The sequence below is a fragment of the Odocoileus virginianus genome, chromosome 12 (assembly GCF_023699985.2).
Source record: "Odocoileus virginianus isolate 20LAN1187 ecotype Illinois chromosome 12, Ovbor_1.2, whole genome shotgun sequence".
NCBI classification, from domain to species: domain Eukaryota; kingdom Metazoa; phylum Chordata; class Mammalia; order Artiodactyla; family Cervidae; genus Odocoileus; species Odocoileus virginianus.
Genome location: NC_069685.1, coordinates 30,716,505 through 30,735,063, shown reverse-complemented (window position 1 = coordinate 30,735,063; position 18,559 = coordinate 30,716,505).

Sequence of the window (18,559 nt, the reverse complement as noted above, 5' to 3'; positions counted from 1 at the left end):
AGGTAATTAACACATGGACTCCACTCTCCCTAAAGCAAGAATGAGTGTTTTTCTATTTTCCTAACATTTGGTATGCCCCAACCCCATTTATCATCTTGCTCATGGTCAGTGGTGTCCAACTCTTTGCGACCTGTGGACTGCAGCCCGCCAGGCTCCCTTGTCCATGGGATTTCCCAAGCAAGAATACTGGAGTGTGTTGGCATTTTCTTCTCCAGGGGATCTTCCCAACCCAAGGATTGAACTTGCATCCCCTGCATTGACAGGTGGGTTCTTTACCAGGGAAGCCCATCATTTATTTATTATATTGTGACTTAAATTGTAGCTATAATTTGACAATAGTGACTCCTTAACTGCAAAGTGGACAGAGATTTGAGTGTTACTCAGCTGTATATTTTCTCTAGCTTCCCTTGTAGCTCAGTAGGTAAAGAATCCACTGCAATGCAGGAGACCCCGGTTTAATTCCTGGGTCAGGAAGATCCCCTGGAGAAGGGATAGGCTACCCACTCCAATATTCTTGGGCTTCCCTGTGGCTCAGCTGGTAAAGAACCCACCTGCAATGTGGGAGACCTGGGTTTGATCCCTGGGTTGGGAAGATCCCTTGGAGAAGAGAACAGCTACCCACTCCAGTATTCTGGCCTGGAAAATTCCATGGACTATATTCATGGGGTCGCAAAGAGTCAGACATGACTGAGTGACTTTCACTTTTCATATCAGGGTTGACCAAGGCATCTTGTAGATAGCATAATGATTTTATATTATATTAGTACATTAGTGCATTATATCAGTTCACATCATATTAGTACTTTTGCCTCTTTTCTAATTTTATATCAATTTGTGTCTAATTTTTATCATAAGAAACACTTTCTTGCCTTTGTCTAATTGAAACAGTTTACTCTGTAAAAAAAAGAAGTACATCAAAAAAGAAATCTCTTACTGGATCAGCCTTGAGGCCGCAATATAATTGTGACAGGAGCCACTTCAGCAAATTTTATTCTGTGTCCAGCTGGAAACTGGTGCTAAACTAGTTGTTCATTACCAGTCCTATTGGGGTGACAGTTCTTATTAATCCTTCTTTATTTTGATCGTAATGGATACCATACATCCCTGATAAGGCCAAGACTATAACTGACACATCATTGTTAGAGATGGAGCCGGTTTTATAAGTTTAGGCCATCTCCAAAATTGTTTCTTGTTGTTCGATTTTGCTTTAGTGGCAAAAAGTAATTTAGGCACACACACATAGCTAGGAGAACAGACTTTTAAGCAGAGAAATAATGGGAAGAAACTTAAGCTTTCTGGAGATCATGATGTAATTTACAGGACAAGGGAAAAGTAATACTAATGTAATAATCTAGAAGTGAAAGAATTCAGCCTTGTGGTCAGATGAGATTGAAAAATAAAGTTGTTTCTCAAATGTCTAGGCAATCTTGCCTTAGAAATTCCCGGCAAACATCCATTATATTCTGATTTTTCCCCCCTTTCTGATAGTCATATGTTCCCTCACCACACCTGCTGAATTTTAAAATTTTATTGGTGTAAGTGGTGCTCTTTAAATATTTCATTTTGTATGCTTTGCTTCTTCAATAATACTGGAAAATTGAGAACATAGATAATATTTCATTTCCATCCTTATGATGTCTGGAAGGATGTCAGTGGGGACTTCATGAGTTCTTGCTGGATTTGAAAGGTAAAGTGATTTTGCAGGAGTCTGAAGAATGCATTTAAGAATGGAAGAGAGAAATATCTACATATCTGCATATAGATATAGAGATATACACATGTACATATTTTACATACACATTCATATTATACACAAATATATTTACATATGCAATATGTTATATATCCTATATGCTTAGATACATTCTCTATATACTTATGCTTATATATTCAAATATATACATTCTCCCTGTACATTTCTATATATACAAGAAAGTGTTCTAAAATGTTCTTTATATGTTCTGTCAATTGGTCTTATAATTGTCTTGGTGAAACACTTGTGTCTCTTTATTGTGAAGGAAACAGGCTTAGAGAATGTGCCTACTATGTGCTTAAATCTGAAAGAAATCTAGACCAGACTGACTCCATTATGTTCTCATCAACATATTACCAATGGCTTTTACTGTCTCTATATTGTGGAACTATTACTAGACTACCTCAGTACTGTCTCTTTTCCCAAATATATGATTTGGGAATATGAATATATGATAATGATTTTTATCTTGATAATTTAAGTGGATGATAATTTTGGTTAATTTCTACTAAAACGATGAGAAAGTTAGATACAAAAAAATTCATGGACAACTTTGTTTTATAATTGTCTTAAGAAAAATGTTATAATCACAAACATATGCCAATTACATGGCCAGACTTTGAAAGACTTAAGGTTTAGTGGTTAAGAATTCTCCAAAGTACAGTCATGTAAAAGTCACGAAATCTTTCCACTTGCTTGAAATTTTGAAGTTTTCTATATAATTATTTCTTGAAAACTCACATTTGCTACATGAGGATGGAAGGGAGAAACATATATATAGATATATATTCTATCTTTTCATCTATCTATGGCTCACACTGGCTATATCCAATATGAGAATCAGAGCTTGACACTCCTAGAACTTGTTTAATTAAATTAAATGTGAACTCTGATCAATAACAGATGATTATAAGTTATTACCACACTTCACAACAACATCTATCTGTTGTTTTCATCTTTCAAATTACAGGCAAACATTTTCTGAATATCAATTCACATTCATGGTGAACCAGAAGCTTTTTTGTTTTGTTTCTTTGAAAAAGATATATCCAGCATTCAACAGTCCTCAAGTCTTAGCTATTCCTGTTGAGTTTTGAAATGCTGAGAAATGAAAATTTTTATTAAATGTTTACCATTACAGATGGTGACTGCAGCCATGAAATTAAAAGACACTCCTTGGAAGGAAAGTTATGACCAACCTAGACAGCACATTGAAAGCAGAGACATTACTTTGCCAACAAAGGTCCATCTAGTCAAGGCTATGGTTTTCCCAGTAGCCATGTATGGATGTGAGAGTTAAACTATAAAGAAAGCTAAGCACCGAAGAATCGATGATTTTGAACTGTGATGTTGGAGAAGACTCTTGAGAGTCCCTTGGACTGCAAGGAGATCCAACCAGTGCAGTCCATCCTAAAGGAAATCAGTCCTGAATATTCATTGGAAGGAGTGATGTTGCAGCTGAAACTCTAATACTTTGACCACCTGATGCGAAGAGCTGACTCACTTGAAAAGACCCTGATGCTGGAAAAGATTGAAGGTGGGAGGAGAAGGGGATGACAGAAGATGAGATGGTTGGATGGCATCACCGACTCAAATGGACGTGAGTTTGGGTAAACTCTGGAAGTTGGTGATGGACAGGGAGGCCTAGTGTGCTGCAGTCCTCATGGTTGCAAAGAGCCAGACACGACTGAGCGATTGAACTGATGACAGGTGTGTGTGTGTGTGTGTGTGTGTGTGTGTGTATATGTATATCCTGGGGGAGGAAATCACAACCCACTCCTGTATTCTTGCCTAGAGAATTTCATGAACAGAGGAGCCTGGTGGGTTATAGTTCATGGGGTCACGAAGAGTCAGAGACGAATAAGTGACCTAGCCACAGCACTATGTATGTATATATATATATATATATATATATATATAGTAAATTAGTCTGCCTATTATAAAATAAGAGCTGGTATGTACCTACCATGTAAGACTATTTTTAAAATCTGAGTCATTTAATTTAACATTTAAAGATTTATAAGGCTGGATGACAGTTATGTAAATATAAATCATTATTATCATTGCTATTTTCAGGTTTTAGTTGGACTTGCAAAAAAAGAAAAAATCTTGTCTCTTTTGCTTTGCTCTGAAATCTTAAGTATGCTTTAGTTCCAAAAAAGAGGAGACAGCAGCAAAAGAAAAAAAAGAGCCAACTGGCATTAGTGAGAAGAGAAAAACCCTCCGTGCATTCCAGTGTCTCTTACTTCTTCTGCCAGTGAAGCCATGTGTTCGTGTTACTCAAATTGGATGCAGGTGTGTGCCCATCCACACTCCTAAAATCACATAACAAATGGAGAAAATGGAGCAAAACAACAAACTACTCAGAGACTGTGGGAAAGAAAGTGCCCAGCGATGAAGTTTACTTCACTTTCCTTATATGTACATTCAGTCAGACTTCTCAGTGTATACAATTAAGTCCTGAAATCCTGGTTTTAAGATTGAGATCTCTTGTAAAGAGAGCCAAGGGAGCTCAGATCCCCGGTGGACATGCTATTTGATGGCCTCTTTTCAATGTGTATCATTTTTTTAAAAAAAATTCGATTATTGTTGTTCCCCAAAGCTGGGCCTATTTCATTACTATTTTGCTAACTGCAATCATCTATTTCTGAATGCTTATAATAAGCCAGTTTCACTAAAGTGTAAATATTTCATCTTATACATGCCATAAGATCTATTGATACCCTTATATTCTACACTTGAGGATTTTTGGAACTTTCCTCCTCTTGGGGAAAGATGAGTTATGCTGTGACTGGTTTAGTACTCTTTAAAAGCACTTGCATATAAAGAAACCAAAAGAACTCTTTGTGTCCTTTTTCTTTTTCAGAGTTCACAAACTTTGCTAAAAATTACACCATTCATCTAACTCTTTGAGCACATAGAGCATTGTTAATTTTTTATTCTGTTTTCCATATGACACTGTTATTTGGTGCCATGTGAAGGATGTGTCAGATGCTTTTTTGAGAGGTGATCTTTTAAGAATGAATTATGGACACTAACGTTTCTCTGTGTTACTAGTCTTTGCAAGTTGACTTCCATTGTATTTCTCAGTTGTATCTTTGAACTCCTTTTATTTACATTTATTTTCCTTTAAGTTACTCGTGGTGTCCTATTTCAATGAATAGGTTTTGAGTAGATTTGTAACTAGTCCATTAATGAAATATTATAAAATATTATACCCCTGTTTGTAAGATAACTTATGATTGATGTTAAAGAGAGAAGGAAATTGAAGAGACAATAAAGGAAATCAAACTTTCTTTATTAAGTAAATATTGTAAGAATGAACAAATCAACCATATAACTTGTAAATCAAACCCTCTGAAAGGATATTGGGAACGATACAAAGCTTTAATTTCTGAGGCGTTTGTACATGTTCTCTGATAAAGTCATAAACTGCTCATTGTAACTGAATATCTACAAGCCTTTCTCTCACGGAGGCATAACCACACGCAAAACCTCACTGAAATGGTACATTCTTAACTTTTTCATTTTACTGCTCATAATATTAATATTATTCAAATTACATGTAAACTGAATCTCCTTTTTTAAGCATATTTTTATTCTTTCTGACACTTAGAAAAATCTCTCAATATCAGTGTTTTAGTACCAGCATGACAGGTTGGTTATTAATCTACTTGTCATCCCCAGGTTTGATTCAACAATTGGCTTGGCCTTTGAGTCATTATATTGTACTTTAGGTTAACTGTACATTTATTTGTTGCAACTTACAAGATGTGGGAATATACTAGTTACCTTATTATTGATAGTAGGAAAAAGAACATAAGACTGACATTAGTCTAGGAGACCACTGATTTGAATCTGGAGCTAATGAATTCCAATTATTAATGAATTCCAACTTGGAACAAAGAGTTTGAAAATTTGATTCATAATCATATATCCTAATTTGGGATGTAAACAAGTGAGTAAGTTAGGATGATGCTGAATTAAGTCTTGAATGGACTGAAATAGTTGATGATCATCAATTAAGTACTAGTTTTAAAGATACCATATTTTAGCTCACATTTCCTCATTATTTTTTAAAATAGTGCAAAGCCTAAAACAAAAACTATATATTATAATATAATTATGAAAAATATGTGAGGTAAAAATCCTCTTGTCTGGAAAGCATGTTCTACTTATCCAAGGTTCTATGAAGTGTGGGCATTAAACTTTGTTTAACTTGGTTACACAAGGCAAGATCCACCTGTTGTGGCCAGAACACAGTGGTCTTTGCTCTCGATCTTAACCTCTTTTGATACTGTCTCATTATCTTACACTTAGGGAAAAGTTTGCTCTCTTGAGTAAAAATCTAAATATGAATATTAAGTCTCAGAGCAGAGGAAATCAGATATCCCAGGCTTTACATTCATGTCTTGACTGCCAAAAGAAACCAAGGTTCACTTCCTACTAGAAGCAGTAAGTTTTATAAGAGTTGAAAAGGAAGGAAAGAAGAATGGGAGACAGAAAATGTGAAATGATGGCAGGAAATGGAGAAATATTCAGAAAGGAAACAGACAGTTTAACATTATGAATGCAGAAACAAAGATTCATTCTTTGTATCAACATGTATACTTATTTTCTGTTTTACTGTGGATAGTAATGAAATTCACCAACATATATTTCCCAATTTCTATACTCAATTTTGTCTTATGTATTTTATATATTCATTTACTTACATTGTCAAACTATATATTTTAAACCACTTTTTTAGATGGAGCTTATATGGTGTTTGAAAATTTCTTGCCTCACATTGTTTAAGGATAGCTTAACTGTTTATATGACCCTAGACTAGTCATTTTTTTCCCCTTGACATACATGGATAATTTTAGCCCAATGCCTTATATAATCTATTTTTACTACTAAGATGTTAGCTATTATCAGTCAGAAGACAATATTTCTTTTCTCATTGGTAATAGTGAAAATTTTCCTTTTATCCTGGCATTCTCCAGATCTCTGTGTTGTATAAAGGTGGGACTTTTGTTTCACTCTGCTCTGCACTTTCAAATCAAGAACTACATTTTACTATGTTGCCTTATTTAAATTTTCTGCCACTTTTAAAAAATGCTCTTTCTGTCATTTCCATTTTCATCTTGAACTTAGAAATATGTTGGAGATTTTTTTTAATCTTATACTCTTTTTGTTTCTTAACAGGTTTTATCTCCCCCCGCCCCCGCACCAACCCGCCCCCGGCCTTACTGGTAAAATCCCAGAGTGAAGTGAAGTGAAGTGAAATTAAAGGTTGCTCAGTGATGTCCAACTCTTTGAGACCCCATGGACTGTTGGAGTGGGTAGCCTTTCCCCTCTCCAGGGGAACTTCCCAAACCAGGGATTGAACCCAGGTCTCCCACATTGCAGGCAGATTCTTTACCAGCTGAGCTGCGGGGGAAGCCCAAGAATACTGGAGTGGGTAGCCTATCCCTTCTCCAGAGGATCTTCCTGACCCAGGAATTGATCTGCATTGCAGGTGGATTCTTTACCAACTGAGCTATGAGGGAAGCCAAATCCTAGGGTAATATGTTCTAATTCATTAATTTTTACTATCAATATATGGTGGGCACAATCTAAGGTTACTCCAATGGGTTATGTCCTTGTATGAACCACTTCTGTAAGTACAGACTGAATCTATGACTTGCTCTTAACCAAATGAATATGGCAAAAGTGACGAAGCATCACTTCATTGATGAGGTTGTATTATCTAAACTCTGTTTTAGCAGATGATTGTGGAAGACTCTCCTGGTGACCTTGAAGAAGCAAACTGCCATGCTATGGAGAGTCTGTGGAGAAGACCATGTGGTAAGGAATTGTGGCTGTCTTCCAGGATTTGAGGACCTCAGTCCTACAGCTGCAAAAAATTCTGCCAGCGACCATATGAGCTTTGAAGACAACCCCTGAAATCAACGGAGGACATAGCTCAGCCAATATATGTTATTAGCAACCTTAGGAGTTCTGAGCAGGAAACCTAGCTCAGTGTTGCCCAGGACCTGATCCACTGAAACAGTGAGATAATAAATGTATGTCACTTTCAGCTGCCAAATTTATGGTAATTTGTTACACAGCAATAGAAAGTTAATACAAACTAATAGTTCCTACCTGATGTTTATAATTTTCAAGGTGTCCTTTTACTTCAATGAGTGTAATTTTTTCTTTGCCAGGATTTCTAATTTACTGTTTTAATATAATATCTGCTTCTTTTGAAAAATTTCCACCTGGTTTTGTTTCTATTTTATGGCTCATTTTTTAGATGTTCTTCTTTCATTTGGCTCAGGGAAGATCCAAACGATATACACCTTAAAACAGTTTCTGAGGATCAAGTCTCAGCAAGGCAGCACTGAGACTTCTGTCCTGGATGTTTTGGAGCCATCACACATGTAGTCGTTGGGTCTAACAAGTGGCTTGCCTCATTTCCTGGGAGAAGGGCTTTGTTTTTGATCTCCCACCTTCCTGGACACTGTACTTGTTCTAAAGGACAGCGTCATGGCAATTGTTAGTATCTTTTCATAAGAGGGGACTTGTGCCCACACTCTAAATTCAAGCAGTGAGTATGTTTCCAGTCCCTGCATCTGGGTACCTTCGTTAGTCCTCTTACTCTAAGGCCACTGAACATCAGATGCTTCTCTCTTACTTCTACCCAGCATAGCATTCCAGCCCTGTTTATTAATCTGCATTTCTATTCCTCTTCCTATTTACAAAGTTATTTGTCTTGCTTTGATCAACTTATTAAACTTGTTTCTTTTTCCTTTAAAAGCTATTAATCTAAGATGGAGAGATAATTGGAGTACACTCCGGAAAGGAGGGGAAAGGGGGCATTTTTTCAGCTACTACATTTGTCAGTGTATACTTTTAAGTGAGCTGGAAATTCATTCATTTAGAACCATTTTCTTTTTTCTCCTTTTCAAGTTTAAAGCACATCATGTGCATCTGTTTATACTTCTGATTACTTAGGCTAAGGCTGCATTCATTCTTGCAATTATACAAGCTTGATGTGTTTTTATGGATAGCAATTTGGAAGAGCAAAAATTGAGATCATACACAGCATAAGATTTAATAATTTCAAATTGTGCCATGTGGTTTCTATACATGGATACTATAGTGATTAGGATTTGACTAGGAGAGGGAAGGAGTAGGAGAGGGGGATGACAGAGGACAAGATGGCTGGATGGCATCACCGGCTCAATGGACATGAGTTTGAGCAAACTCTGGGAAATAGTGAAGGAGAGGAAAGCCTGGCATGCTGCAATCCATTGGGTTGCAAATAGTCGGATACGACTGAGTGACTGAACCACAATAAAGTGCAAGAAAAACCACTTATTGACTCCAGTTCACCCTTCTTATTTACTCTAAAGCTGGACAGAGGTAAGGGACAATTTAGAGTCACTCTTATTCTAGTTTGCTACCCTTTTTAGAAAACTTTGAGCTTTGAAATTCATACTGCATTTAATGAAACTACCAAAATTATATAGCAACAGTTCAATGCAATATTAATTAAAATGTAGACTTCCTAACTGGTCTTTCTACCTTCAGTTACTCCTGGATGATTAGAGCAATCATTTATGTAAGATTTCCTCTGATTATAACAAATAGGGCAAGAAGTCCATTTAATTGGAGGGCCTTTGAATTTTTATAAATTAGTTTTGGAGAAGAGGCACCAGGACACTCCCAATGCTCCCCTAGCAGATCTTCACATGATGTTAAGTGTCTTGCTAGTTTTCTCATTTTACGAGCTTCCCAGGTGGCACAGTGGTAAAGAATCTGTCTGCTAGTGCAGGAGATGCAAAGACATGAGTTTGATCCCCAGGTCAGGAAGATTCCCTGGAGAAGGAAATAGCAACCTGCTCCAATGTTCTTGCCTGGAAAATCCCATGGACAGAAGAGCCTGGAAGGCTACAGTCCATGGGGTCACAAAGAGTCAGACCCAATTGAGCACACATCAGCTATATTGCCCCTATCCAAAGAAGCCAGATAAAGCTGAGAATGGTGGGGTAGACTAGAGAAATGAATGCCAGCCAGCTCTCATCTGTTTTACTCTTTCCAGTAATGTACAGATTACTATTTACTATTGTAGTAATTCTAAAGTATATTCTCCCCACACCCCAATTTCTGATATCAGGATATCTTATCAATTACTATTGATCAAAAATGGGTAAATTCCTAGAAACATACAACCTGCCAAGAGTGATTCATGAAGAAATAGAAAATCTGAACAAATCAATAATGGGTAAGGAGATTGCATCACTAATCAAAAATTGCCCAAAAAAGAAAGGCCAGGACTAGATGGCTTTCCTGGTGAATTCTACTGAATATTTAAAAAATAACAAATACCTCCCCTTCTCAAATTCCTCCAGAAAATTGAAGAGGAGGGAACTCTCCCAAACTCATTTTACAATGTCAGCATTATCCCTATAATGAACCCAGATAAGGGCATTATAAGAAAATAAAACTTCAGGCAATATCCCTGATGAATATAGATGTAAAATTTCTCAACAAAATATTAGCAACCTAAATCAACAGCATATTGAAAGGATCATATATCACAATCAATCAAGAAAGTTTTATCCCTGGGATGCAAGCATGGTTCAACCTATGCAAACCAAAAAATGTGATATACCACAGTAGTATTGATAAATCAGTTCAGATCAGTTCAGTTCAGTCGCTCAGTAGTGTCTGATGTTTTGCAATCCCATGGACTGCAGCACACCAGTCTTCTCTGTCCTTCACCAACTCCCAGAGCTTGTCCGTTGAGTCAAGTGATGGACTCAAACTCATGTCCATTGAGTCACTGATGCCTTCCAACCATCTCATCCTCTGTCATCCCTTTCTTTTCCTGCCTTTAATCTTTCCCAGCATCAGGCTTTTTCCAAGGAGTCAGTTCTTCGCATCAGGTGGCCAAAGTATTGGAGCTTCAGCATCCTTCCAATGAATACTCAGGACTGATTTCCTTTAAGACTCCTTTAAGACTTTGCAGTCAAAGGGACTCTCAATAGTCTTCTCCAACACCATGGTTCAAAAACATCAATTAATAAAATAAAAGATAAAAAAAATCATATGAGGCAGATAATAGATGCATAAAAATCATTTGACAAAATATAGCTATTTTATGACAAAAACTCTCCACAAACTGGGTAGAGAAGGAATACATCTCAATATAATAAAAGCCAAATATGATAAGCCCATGGCTACCATCATATTCAACGCTGAGAAGTCAGACTTTCCTGAAAGTTAAGGAATAAAACAATGGTGCCCCTCTCAATTTCCCTATTCAACATAGTTCTGGAAGTCCTGGTCAGAGCAATTAAGCAAGAAAAAGAAAGAAAAGGCATTCAAATCAGAAAGGAAGAGGTACAATTGTCTTTGTTTGTAGATGATATAATCTTGTATATAGAAAACCCTGAAAACTTCACTGAAAATCTGTTAGAACTAATAAATAAATTCAGTAATGTTGCAGAATGCAAAATTAACAAACAGAAATCAGTTGTGTTTCTATACATTAACAAGAAGCTATCTGAAAAAGAAAGAAAACAATACCATTCAATAGCCTCTAAAACTATAAAATATATAGAAATTTAACCAAGGTAGTGAAAGATTTATACATAGAAAACCATAAGATTTTGATGACAGAAATAAAAAAAGATACAAATCCTATGTTAATGGATAAAAATAATTAATATTGGTAAAATGTCCATACTGCACAAAGCTGTCTATAGATTGAATACAATCCCTGTCAAAATTCCCACATTATTTTTTCATAGAAACAGAAAAAAAAATAAAGAAATTCATCCAAAGAATAAACAACAAAAACAAAAAGAAGTGAAACCACATTAAATGAAAATGCTTCTTCACAGCAAAAGGAACAGTCAACAAAATGGAAAGGAAACCTACAGCATGGTAGGAAATATTTTCAAATCATATTTCCGATTAGAGGCTAATTCCTAAACTATAGAAGGAACTAACTCATACAACTCAACACCAAAAAACAATCTAAATTAAAAAAATGGGCAGAGGAACTGAATAGATACTTTTTCCAAAGGAAGCAAACAGATGGCCAACAGACACATGAAAAGATGTTCAGTGTCACTAATCATCAGGAAAATGCAAGTCAAAACCACAATGAGATATCACCTCCCATCTCTAAGAATGGCTGTTATCAAAAGAATAGAATATAACAAGTGTTGGTGTTGATGCAGAGAAAAGGAAACAATTTTCTGCACCCTTGTGGGGAATGCAAAGGGTGCATTGTACAGCTGTTATGGAAAACAGCATGGAGTTTCCTCGAAAGTTAAAAATAGAATGACCATATGATTCTGCAATCCCTCTTCTGGGTATATTCCTAAAAAAATGAAATCAAGATTTTGAAGGGATATATGCACTTCCATATTCATTACAACATTATTCAAAATGGTCAAGATACAAACGATCTAAGCACCCTGCTTATTTAACTTATATGCAGAGTATATCATGAGAAACACTGGGCTGGAGGAAGTACAAGCTGGAATCAAGATTGCCAGGAGAAATATCAATAACCTCAGATATGCAGATGACACCATCCTTATGGCAGAAAGTGAGGAGGAACTAAAGAGCCTCTTGGTAAAAGTGAAAGAGGAGAGTGAAAAAGTTGGCTTAAAGCTCAACATTCAGAAAACTAAGATCATGGTATCTGGTCCCATCACTTCATGGCAAATTGATGGGGAAACAGTGGAAACAGTGGCTGACTTCATTTTTCTGGGCTCCAAAATCACTGCAGATGGTGATTGCAGGCATGAAATTAAAAGATGCTTATCCTTGGAAGGAAAGTTATCACCAACCTAGATAGCATGTTAAAAAGCAGGGACATCACTTTCCCAACAAAGGTCTGTCTAGTCAAGGCTATGGTTTTTCCAGTGGTCATGTATGGATGTGAGAGTTGGACTGTGAAGAAAGCTGAGTGCCGAAGAATTGATGCTTTTGAACTGTGGTGTTGGAGAAGACTCTTGAGAGTCCCTTGGACTGCAAGGAGATCCAACCAGTCCATCCTGAAGGAGATCAGCCCTGGGTGTTCACTGGAAGGGCTGATGCTGAAGCTCAAACTCCAGTACTTTGGCCATCTCATGAGAAGTGCTAACTCACTGGAGAAGACCCTGATGCTGGAAGGGACTGGGGACAGGAGGAGAAGGGGATGACAGAGGATGAGATAGTTGGATGGCATCACTGACTGGATGGACATGAGTTTGAGTAAACTCTGGGAGTTGGTGATGGACAGGGAGGCCTGGCATGCTGCAGTTCATGGGGCTGCAAAGAGTCGGACATGACTGAGCAACTGAACTGAACTGAACTGAACTGAATGGTACTTCTCATTCTCAACTGATAACCAGACCAACAATTTTGCTTGTTAAAAGAATTATCTTTTTTAAAGATAAATTATCATCATCATTTTAGAAAACACACATGGCTATGATTAGTTTTATAACTATTAAATTGTTTCTCTTTACCTATTATTTTCATATTTTCAACTGCCTGTAGACTTTATCTCTTGGATGCCCTATGCATGCATGCTAAGTTGCTTCAGTCGTGTCCAACTCTTTGCGACCCTATCGACCATGACTGCTATGCTTCTCTGTCCATGGGATTGTCCAGGCAAGAATAGTGAAGTAAATTGGCATGCCCTCCTCCAGGGGATCTCTTAAATCTCCTGTATTGGCAGGCAGGTTATTTACCACTAGCACCACCTGGGAAGCCGTGATGCAACTCAAATTGACAGTTTTAAAGAATAAAATTCAAAATGTTAAAAACTAAACTCATCATAAAGACCTTCAAAACCTCTTCCTCACTTTTTGGTCATTATCTCAGATAATGAGATATCTGAGGTGATCCCCTCCCACCTAGCTGTCCAGATTTATAATCTGGGCATCACCCTAGATTCTCCTGTCTTAGTCAGTCCCCAAATTCCATCACTACATTTTATCCATTTCTACATGGTAGAATTTCTGGAATCTGTAAAAGTTTTCTTCACTTCCCCTCTTTTAGTGTAGGTTAGTATCAACAACCCATCTCAACTTCATGTCTCCATTATTTTCTACCTCCAGTTAAGTGAGATTCTGATAGGTGGAACCCAAGGTTGCCTCGTGATTTCTACCTCCTGGTGCTCACAGCTCTTACCTTGAGTTTGGTGGGATCTGTGATTTGCTTTACAATAGCAGAGTAAATAACTAATATAAATAATATGAATAACAAGAATATGGCAAAAGGGATGAGGCATCCCCACTTACTTTACGTTGCGTTATACAAGAATGTCTTTCAGACTCGCAATTCCCTCTCTCACTTCATTCCTGACTTTGAAGAAATAAATTGCCATGTATCCTACAGCCACAGAGAAATGATTTCTGCCAACAACTTGGAAGAGCTTGGAAGATCTTTCCCCAGCCAGGCCTCTGATGAAAGCCCAACTTGAGAGACACCTTGCCTGAAGGCTGGTGAGACCCTAAGCAGAGACCCTATCTAAGCCATACCTGGATTCCTGAACCACAAAACTGTGAGATAATAATGTGCTTTGTTTTCAGCAGCAAGTTTGCAGAGATGTTACATACAATAAATAGCTAACATATATTTCTTATATAAAATATGCAATCAGGTTATGAAAAGTCTATTAATAACTTATCATGTCCTCCAGGACCAAGCCAAAACTCTTCACAAGACCCTTCAGTCCCTGACCCTTACCTCAATTTGTATGAATGCTAAATTTCTCTTAGCTTATTGAATTAAGCATTCTCTTTTTCCTCTTTAGATCTTTGCATGTATTCCTCTTTCTATTTAGACTATTCACGTCTGGGTGCTTATCTTTCTCTAACATAATCCCTTCTTTTGTTCACTAACTCCTCCTCTTCAATTCTGGTTTAGATCTGACTATTACTGGAGAGCTTTCTCTGACCCAGGAAGTTGGGGCACCCTCTCCTTATTCTTTCCATCAAAGTGCTTTTCATACATCATTATAATTGCTGATTTAATTGTCTCTTCATCTCAATGAACCATGAGAGAAAAGATCATATCTGTTTTGCTCATGAATTGTATAGTCTCTGCATCTGACCCAGAGTTAGGGCTCATTAATTACCTATTTCATGAATAAATGAATGACTTCAAAATAGAGAGTAAACTTGACAGATATCACATGCAGTGCCCATAGTTAGAACCACAGGACACTGTCTTGATGGGGAATCATAGGCATGTCTATATTATGCAGCCCAAAGGTATTTCCTAAGACTCAGACTACTTTCCCATCTTCTGTCTTTTCTTGCAGCCTCAGCTAGCTTTTATCCTTCCCTCTAACATCTATCTACTCTGTTCTTTCCCTAATAAGACAGTATCCATTTGTCTCACAAAGGAATGTCCATACATCCTTTTCTTTTGAAAGGCAATTGTCAATAATAAAAATAGCTTGGAAGTCGCAAAAGTTATGTAGCCTGGTTTATATGGTCTTAGTTCCATGATCAAACTTACGAATCCCCTTTTGCAATAGTAACTGGAACTTCTTGAAGTTTCCTTTCTAATCCCCTTTGGACTTCTAACTTTCGAGTTTATTCTACAGATGGAACTCAAACATCCATCCTTAAATTCTGATTTCAAAGATAAGCAGGTACTGATTTTTCCCTATCTTTACAATGAGAAGTCAGAATAGATCAGTAGTAAATTTTTATCTTAATGGATAATTTTCATCCCTGAAGATTTCTGTTTTATCATGACCTCTTCTCTACCCAGAACAATCCTTTTGAATCATCTGTCGTGAACATTTCCTGGACTTGCTGCTAAAATTTATTATAAATGACCTATTTAATCAGAATGTACTTAGAATTCTTTGAATAAACTGTGATTTTAGTCATATCTCAATCATATTGTGATGATGGAATTATATTAAATAATACAGAAACTGACTAGCATAATTAAGAATAGATAGAAATACTGCCAAGTATATGAATCTCCCCACATCCCACCCAGTGGTTAGAAGTTAAAAAGCTATTAAAATTAATAGAGTGATGAATTCACATTAGAAAACAACGTACTCTTCTATAAAATGAAGGGGGTAGAAATCACATTCTTCATTATATGAGCAAAACTATTCTCTGTTGGTAACTAACTGCAGTAGTATTACAAATCAGGACACATTAAACCGAAGTAAATAAAAGCCTCGTTACAAAGAATTCCATTTCCTACATGTTATTCTTTTAATATTTGAAAAATAAAAATACTTATCTTAATCTTCTAAAGTGTTGAGTCTCATACTACAAAATAAAAATTACATATTTTATTGTTGTCACTTTTATTGATGACATTTTTTAATATTATTTTTCTTTTTGACACATCTGACAGTCTAGCCAGTAAGATATTGTGTTTCCTTCTTTCCTGTTTCAATAGTTAAATATAGAGAGGCATATTTTACCCTGCCTTTAATATGAAAGGCCTTCTATGCCATGATTTATTTTATATACATAAAAGAGCCTTGGCTAGACCTTGAGGATTACATTTTTAAATAACAAAGGGATCAGTGTGAGTACCTCTAGTTTTTCTACTTTGAAAATAAATCAAATGCGAGTCAGACTTCTTAAACCACATGCTAAATTAAAAATATCATTGTCCTGGTAATGGATATTAAATAGCTTATGGCCTTATTTTCAGCATTATCATTTTTTCCCCAAAGGATTCAAACACCCTTAGTTGTGATTTGTAGGCAATATGCTTAGTATTGATTGCTACTATTAAAATCTGCATTGTATGTTCATTACCTAGCAACAAAGAAAACAAGAATCCTACCAGAGTAAAACTCATTTTCAGATTGCTGCGGTTTGTTTTTAAAGAAAGGTTTCAAATAATATTTTATTTGTATATATTTGTTGAGCCCATATTTTATACCAGACAGTCAGCTGCATATTGTAGGTTTCAAGTCAGATCAGACATAATTCAAGCATTGATGGGATTTAGATCCTAGAGAAGTAGTAAAATTATTCTGATGAAAGACAGTTCATACTTCTTGAGTAGTTTAAACTATGCATACAGAAGAGAATGCATCTAACTATGACAGTTCAGGATGTTGCATGGAATCAACGCTAATCTGAATATTCATAGCTCCTTAATAGAAGGGGCTGGGACTTCAGTTGATAACTGTGGGAATGCAGTGACAATTCTAGGTAAAGAGAAAGGCTAAAGCAAAGACATAGAGGTGGAAAATGCTGTAGAATGTTGGATTTCATTAACCGATATACAGGTTCTCTGTAATGGCATTTAAATGAATCATTTGGGGGTTTTTTGTTAATTGTTTTAATTGGAGCTTTACAACACTGTGTTAGTTTCCACTGTGCAGGGACGTGAATCAGCTACATGTGTGCATATCTCCCCTCCCTCCTACCCACTCTCACCCCACCTACCTAGGTTATCAGAGGCAGAGCTGAGCTTCCTGTGCCACATGGAGCTTCCCACTACCTGTCTATTTCACACCTGGTAGTGTATATATGTCCATCCTCATCTCCCAGTCTGTCCCACCCTCTCTTTTCCCCCTGTGCTGTGTCCACACGTCTCTTCTCTATGTCTGTGTCTCTATTCCTGCCCTGAAGATAGGTTTACCCGTTACCATTTTTCTAGATTCCATATTTAAATACAATAGACAAAGCCTTATGACATTGCATAAACAGAAAAGACCACGTGGATGCTCTGACCCAGCACTTCTTGAAGCTTAATCAAAAGAAATCCATACTTTCTATATAGTAAGAAATCCTTGTTTGGATCTATAAATGCATGCGTGTGTGCTAAGTCATGTCAGTCATGTCCAGCTCTTTGAGACCCCATGGACTGTAGCCCACCAGGCTCCTCTGTCCATGGAGATTCTCCAGGCAAGAATACTGGAGTGGGTTGCCATGTCCTCCTCCAGGAGATTTTTACCACCCAGGGATCAAACCCATGTCTCCTGTGGTTCCTGCCCTTGCAGGCGTACTCTTTACCCCTGAGTCAGTGGGGAAGCCCCTATAAATGCATACATAGGCTCAATTATAGTAATACAAATTTAAAACTGCAATGACCTATGGACTGATTGGGCATTTAGAAGTCAGTAATTTGGAACTCAAACCCCAATTCTGAATTCACATCTCAAATCTTTCACAGGTCCAGACTAACACCAAGGCTTAATAACCCCAGTTTGGTTGTTGTAGACAAACCATAATATTGTATGCCAATTAAAGAGCTGTTTTGAAATCTTAATAATAAAGCTTTCATTTGGTTTATATTAAATTGTAGAGATGGATGGAGTATTTGTATACACATACCCACACAAGCTGTGATTTTTCAAATTTTAGAAAAAATAATTTGTTTAAAATTCAATTTTTTAATAAATATTTTATATTTACTATTCCTTTTCACCAAAGTCTATTGCAAATTACTTTATGCTATACAACATTAATTTGTCATGCTCCAGTTGGGCAAATAAAATTGGGGCTTATGCCTCTCTAAGTAGTAATTTTACAACCTATATCTGACAGTGTCTTTTACTTTTGTCCCATCCCAACTTACCTAGGAAATATTGGATTTTGGAATTCAAGCATGTCTCAGATATAGAAATAAATGATTCAATTTATAGACAAATTTTTTTATAGACAAAAAAATTATTAAGTTAGATTCAGATTATCTAATGAATAGCTCACTTCAACTGAGTGGAAATTAAATTAATTGATATTCAGATTCATGAGTCTTTACTTAAAATACCTAACCTAATTAGGACCAGTAATATTTTATAGTAAGCTTGAGATATGTATGTTTGCA